Genomic DNA, 6,535 nt, shown 5'->3' with positions numbered 1-6,535 from the left:
CCCGGTGGATTCAAACTGCCGACCCTTTGGTTAGCAGCCATAGAACTTAACCACTACACCAGCAGGGTTTCCATAGTTATAAAAGGCTCTTTTAATCTTTGTTTTCTTCAAATGCAAGTTATCAACATAGAAGGTTTTGAGCCTCATTTTCTTAGAGTTAAAAAGCAATGTTTTGCTCTGTCATAATTGTGGGTTACCTGCTCCAGAACACTTCACTGGTAAATACTTCTCAAGTGGACGCTGTGGGTAGGACTTCATCACCCCTATGAACCATGAAGCAAGGGTTTTTTACTTTCACCTCATTGGCCTCTATGTTATGGTCAGCCTCACTGACATTTCTGAGGGTTTCTGCCAAGGCCCAGGCCTGCAGTTCTCACAAGGTGTGATGTTCCTGTATGGTTTTCATTGAATAAAAAACCAAAACAATACCAGCTGCCGTGGAGTAGGTTCTAACTCATAGGGACCTCATAGGACAGAGTAGAACGGCCCCATAGAGTGTCCTGGGAGTAGATGATGGACTCAAACAGCTGGCCTTTTGGTTAACAGCCCAGTTCTTAACAACTGTGCCACCAAATCCAAAATATCAGCCGTAGCTCTTAACTACTACACCACTAGGGTTTCCAGGGCTCCTTTTTTTTAATTGTCCAGGCATCTCTTAGTGCAGCTGTCATCTATTGTGGTTCCCTGTAAACACAGGAATATTTTAAAACTATCAGCATGAATTATCTAATGTTACTCTCTACTAACTGTTTTGATATTTGTGTTTTAGGAAAATATATGGTATGGCACAATTCTGCAAAATACACAAATACCAGTTTATAAAGTTGTGTATTTAAGTAGATTTAAACTATTATTAATAACTCTTGGCTCTATCTTCTCTAATGATAAGTTGGTTCTGTTTGTGTTTGCTTATCTTTTTCTGCCCCATAATTGGATTTTCAGTAAGAGCATTTATGTTAATTATTTACCCCTCACTGCCAGTTCTTCCGACCTATAAAATACATGCCACAGTAAGAGTGGTTTTCAGCTTTGATTCCAAATTACCCTGAATTTTAATTCTTGCTTTTCAAATGAAGGGAAAGACTGAAAATTAGTTTTTAGTTTGAACCACACACACACACAAAAAGATTCCCAAATATCGTCAACATCAAGCTAAAATAAAACTTTTCTCAAAGCTTAGAACCCTGCAGAGTTTGGAGTTTCAGATGGTATAGGATAAGCTAGTTCCACAAACTTCCTATTATTTGATGCTCCATTATTATTTCACAACACTATTTTTTCAATTATCCTTAATTACATTTATAGATAGGAATTTGGGGGGCTTTGTATGTATAAAATTTACAGTTCATTTGATTAAATAGTTTCATTTTACATATCCTTAATGGAAAACTAAAAAACATTTCCTCTGCTTTAAATTCTTTACCTGCAAAATGATGGAATTGACCTAAATGATGGTCAAATTTTAAAACTTAGTACAACATAGTTATTCTGTAGCTATTTATCAAAGGCCATATCCCACAAGTGCACAAGAGAGTGAGCCTGGCAAAAAATTCAATTATGGGTCTGATTAGAGATGAACCCAAAAAGGTCGTTGCTATAGAGCTGATTCTGGTTTATAGAGACACATAGGGTTTCCAAGGCTCTCTCTTTATGTATACATATATACATATGTGTGTGAGTGTGTATACATATATTGTTGTTGTTCTTAAGTGTCATCAAGTTGATTCTGACCGATTGGGACCCAGTGTACAACAGAATGAAACACTGCCTGGTCCTGCACCGTGCTCACAATCACTGTTATGCTTGAGCCCATTGTTGCAGCCACTGTGTCAAGCCATCTCCTTGAGGGTCTTCTTTTTTACTGACCTTCTTCTATACCAAGCATGATGTCCTTCCCCAGTGACTAATCCCTCTTGATAACATGTCCAAAGTATGTGATACATAGTTTCACATCCTTGTTTCTTCCAAGACAGATTTGTTCCTTCTTTTGACAGTCCATGGATTATTCAATATTCTTCACCAGTACCACAATTCAAAGGCGTCAATTCTTCTTCCATCTTCCTTACTCATTGTCCAGCTTTCCGATGCACATGAGGCAAATGAAAAGATCATGGCTCGGATTGGGCTCACCTTAGTCTTCAAGGTGACATCTTTGGTTTTCAACCTTTTAGAGAGGTCTTTTGTAGCAGATTTGCCCAATGCAATGTGTCTTTTGATTTCTTGACTGCTGCTTCCATGGGTGTTGTCTGTGGATCGAAGTAATATGAAATCCTTGACAACTTCAACCTTTTCTTCGTTTATCATGATGTTGCTTAGTGGTCCAGTCGTGGAGGTTTTTGTTTTCTTTATGTTGAGGTGTAATCCATACTGAAGGCTATTATAGTATTGATCTTCATCAGTAACTGTGTCAAGTCCTCTTCATTTTCAGCAAGCAAGGTCATGTCATCAGCATAACGTAGGTTGTTAATGAGTCTTCCTCCAATTTTGATGCCCTGTTTTTCTTCACCGAGTCTAGTTCCTTGGATAATTTGCTCAGCATAGCTTGAATAGGTATGATGAAAGGATAGAACCCTGACACACACATTTCCTGACTTTAAACCATACAGTGTCTCCTTATTCTGTTTGAACTACTGCCTCTTGATCTATGTACTGGTTCCTCATGAGCATAATTGTTCTGGAATTCCCATTCTCCTTAATGTTGTCCATAATTTGTTATGATTCACACAGTCGAATGCCTTTGTACTGTCAATAAAACACTGGTAAACATCTTTCTGGTAGTCTCTGCTTTTAGCCAGGATCTGACATCAGCAATGGCGTCACTGTTTCCATGTCCTCATCTGAATGTCTTGAATTTCGGGCAGTTGCCTGTGGATGTAATGCTTCAGCTGCTTTTGAATGATCTTCAGCAAAATTTTACTTGTGTGTGATATTATTGATATTGTTGGATAATTTCCGAATTTGGTTGGCTCACCTTTCTTGGAAATCGGCATAAATATATATCTCTTCTTGTCATTTGGCCAGGTAGCTGTCTTCCAAATTTCTTGGCATAGATGAGTGAACACTTCCAGTGCTGCATTAATTTGTTGAGACATCTGAATTGATAGTCCGTCAATTCCTGGAGCCTTGTTTTCACCAGTGCCTTCAGTGCAGCTCAGACTTCTTCCTTCAGTACCACCGGTTCCTGATCATAAGCTACCTCCTGAAATGGTTGAATGTCAACCAATTCTTTTTGGTATAGTGACTCTGTGTATTCTTCCCATCTTCTTCTGGTGCTTCTTGTGTCATTTACTATTTTCCCCATAGAATCCTTCACTATTGCAACTCCAGTCTTGAATTGTTTCTTCAGTTCTTTCAGCTTGAGAAATGCCTAGTGTGTTCTTCCCTTTTGGTTTTCCATCTCCAGCTCTTTGCACATGTCATCATAATACTTTCCTTTGTCTTCTCAAGCCATGCTTTGAAATCTTATATTCACCTCTTTTACTTCATCATTTCTTCCTTTGCTTTATCTACTGGATGTTCAAGAACAAGTTTCAGAGTCTCTTCTGACAACCGTTTTGGTCTTCTCTTTCTTTCCTGTCTTTTTAATGACTTCTTTTTGTGTATGTGTTTATGATGTTCTATGTCACTCCACAACTCGTGTGGTCTTCGGTCATTAGAGTTCAAGACGTCAAATCTAATCTTGAGATGGTCTCTAAATTCACCTGGTATACTGAAGGCCGTACTTTGGGTCTCATGGACTTGTTCTAATTTTCTTCAATTTCAACTTGAACTTGCTTACGAGCAATGGATGGTCTGTTCTGCAGTTGGCCCCCAATCTCATTCTGACTGATGATATTTAGCACTTCTATCATCTCTTTCCACAGATGTAGTCAATTTGATTCCTGTATATTCCATCTGGCAAGGTCCATGTTTACAGTCGCCGTTTATGTTGGTGAAAAAAGGTATTTGCAATGAAGAACTCGTTGGTCTTGCAAAATTCTATCATGCCGTCTCCGATATCATTTCTATCACTAAGGCTGTATTTTCCAACTACGAATCCTTCTCTCTTTTCAACTTTTTTTTTTATTAACTTTTATTGAGCTTCAACTGAACGTTTACAAATCAAGTCAGACTGTCACATATAAGTTTATATACATCTTACTCTGTACTCCCACTTGCTCTCCCCCTAATGAGTCAGCCCTTCCAGTCTCTCCTTTCGTGACAATTTTGCCAGCTTCCAACTCACTCTATCCTCCCATCCCCCCTCCAGACAGGAGATGCCAACACAGTCTCAAGTGTCCACCTGATATCATTAGCTCACTCTTCATCAGCATCTCTCTTCTATCCACTGTCCAGTCCCTTTCATGTCTGATGAGTTGTCTTCGGGGATGGTTCCTGTTCTGTGCCAACAGAAGGTTTGGGGACCATGACCACCGGGATTCCTCTAGTCACAGTCAGACCATTAAGTATGGTCTTTTTTTGAGAATTTGGGGTCTGCATCCCACTGATCTCCTGCTCCCTCAGGGGTTCTCTGTTGTGCTCCCTGTCAGGGCCGTCATCGGTTCTGACCGGGCACCATCTAGTTCTTCTGGTCTCAGGATGATGTAGGTCTGTGGTTCATGTGGCCCTTTCTGTCTCTTGGGCTCTTAGTTGTTGTGTGACCTTGGTGTTCTTCATTCTCCTTTGTTCCAGGTGGGTTGAGACCAATTGATGCATCTTAGATGGCCGCTTGTTAGCATTTAAGACCCCAGATGCCACATTTCAAAGTGGGATGCAGAGTGTTTTCATAATAGAATTATTTTGCCAATTGACTTAGAAATCCCCTTAAACCATGGTCCCCAAACCCCCGCCCTTGCTCCACTGACCTTTGAAGCATTCATTTTATCCCAGAAACTTCTTTGCTTTTGGTCCAGTCCAGTTGAGCTGACCTTCCATGTATTGAGTGTTGTCTTTCCCTTCACCTAAAGCAGTTCTTATCTACTGATTAATCAGTAAAAAACCCTCTCCCACCCTCCCTCCCTCCCCCCCTCGTAACCACGAAAGTATGTGTTCTTCTCAGTTTATACTATTTCCCAAGATCTTGTAATAGTGGTCTTATACAATATTTGTCCTTTTGCCTCGGACTAATTTCGCTCAGCGTAATGCCTTCCAGGTTCCTCCATGTTATGAAATGTTTCACAGATTCGTCACTGTTCTTTATCGATGTGTAGTATTCCATTGTGTGAATATACCACAATTTATTTACCCATTCATCCGTCGATGGACACCTTGGTTGCTTCCAGCTTTTTGCTCTTGTAAACAGAGCTGCAATAAACATGGGTGTGCATATATCTGTTTGTGTGAAGGCTCTTGTTTCTCTAGGGTATATTCCGAGGAGTGGGATTTCTGGGTTGCATGGTAGTTCTATTTCTAACTGTTTAAGATAACGCCAGATAGATTTCCAAAGTGATTGTACCATTTTACATTCCCACCAGCAGTGTATGAGAGTTCCAATCTCTCCGCAGCCTCTCCAACATTTATTATTTTGTGTTTTTTGGATTAATGCCAGCCTTGTTGGAGTGAGATGGAATCTCATCGTGGTTTTAATTTGCATTTCTCTAATGGCTAATGATCGAGAGCATTTTCTCATGTATCTGTTAGCTGCCTGAATATCTTCTTTAGTGAAGTGTGTGTTCATATCCTTTGCCCACTTCTTGATTGAGTTGTTTGTCTTTTTGTGGTTGAGTTTTGACAGAATCATATAGATTTTAGAGATCAGGCACTGGTCGGAGATGTCATAGCTGAAAATTCTTTCCCAGTCTGTAGGTGGTCTTTTTACTCTTTTGGTGAAGTCTTTAGATGAGCATAGGTGTTTGATTTTTAGGAGCTCCCAGTTATCTGGTTTCTCTTCGTCATTTTTGGTAATGTTTTGTATTCTGTTTATACCTTGTATTAGGGCTCCTAAGGTTGTCCCTATTTTTTCTTCCATGATCTTTATTGTTTTAGTCTTTATGTTTAGGTCTTTGATCCACTTGGAGTTAGTTTTTGTGCTTGGTGTGAGGTATGGGTCCTGTTTCATTTTTTTGCAAATGGATATCCAGTTATGCCAGCACCATTTGTGAAAAAGACTATCTTTTCCCCAATTAACTGACACTGGGCCTTTGTCAAATATCAGCTGCTCATATATGGATGGATTTATATCCGGATTCTCAATTCTGTTCCATTGGTCTATGTGCCTGTTGTTGTACCAGTACCAGGCTGTTTTGACTACTGTGGCTGTATAATAGGTTCTGAAATCAGGTAGAGTGAGGCCTCCCACTTTCTTCTTCTTTTTCAGTAATGCTATTGAGCTTCTTACTGGATGTCCTGTCCTTCTCTGAAAGTGGTGTGTTGAAGTCTCCTACTATAATTGTGGAGGTGTCTATCTCACTTTTCAGTTCTGTTAAAATTGGATTTATGTATCTTGCAGCCCTGTCATTGGGTGCATAAATATTTAATATGGTTATGTCTTCCTGATCAATTGTCCCTTTTATCATTATCTAGTGTCCTTCTTTATCCTTTGTGGTGCATTTAAGTC

The sequence above is a fragment of the Elephas maximus genome, chromosome 16, assembly GCF_024166365.1.
Source record: "Elephas maximus indicus isolate mEleMax1 chromosome 16, mEleMax1 primary haplotype, whole genome shotgun sequence".
Classification (NCBI taxonomy): domain Eukaryota; kingdom Metazoa; phylum Chordata; class Mammalia; order Proboscidea; family Elephantidae; genus Elephas; species Elephas maximus.
This window is presented reverse-complemented; position numbering follows the sequence as displayed.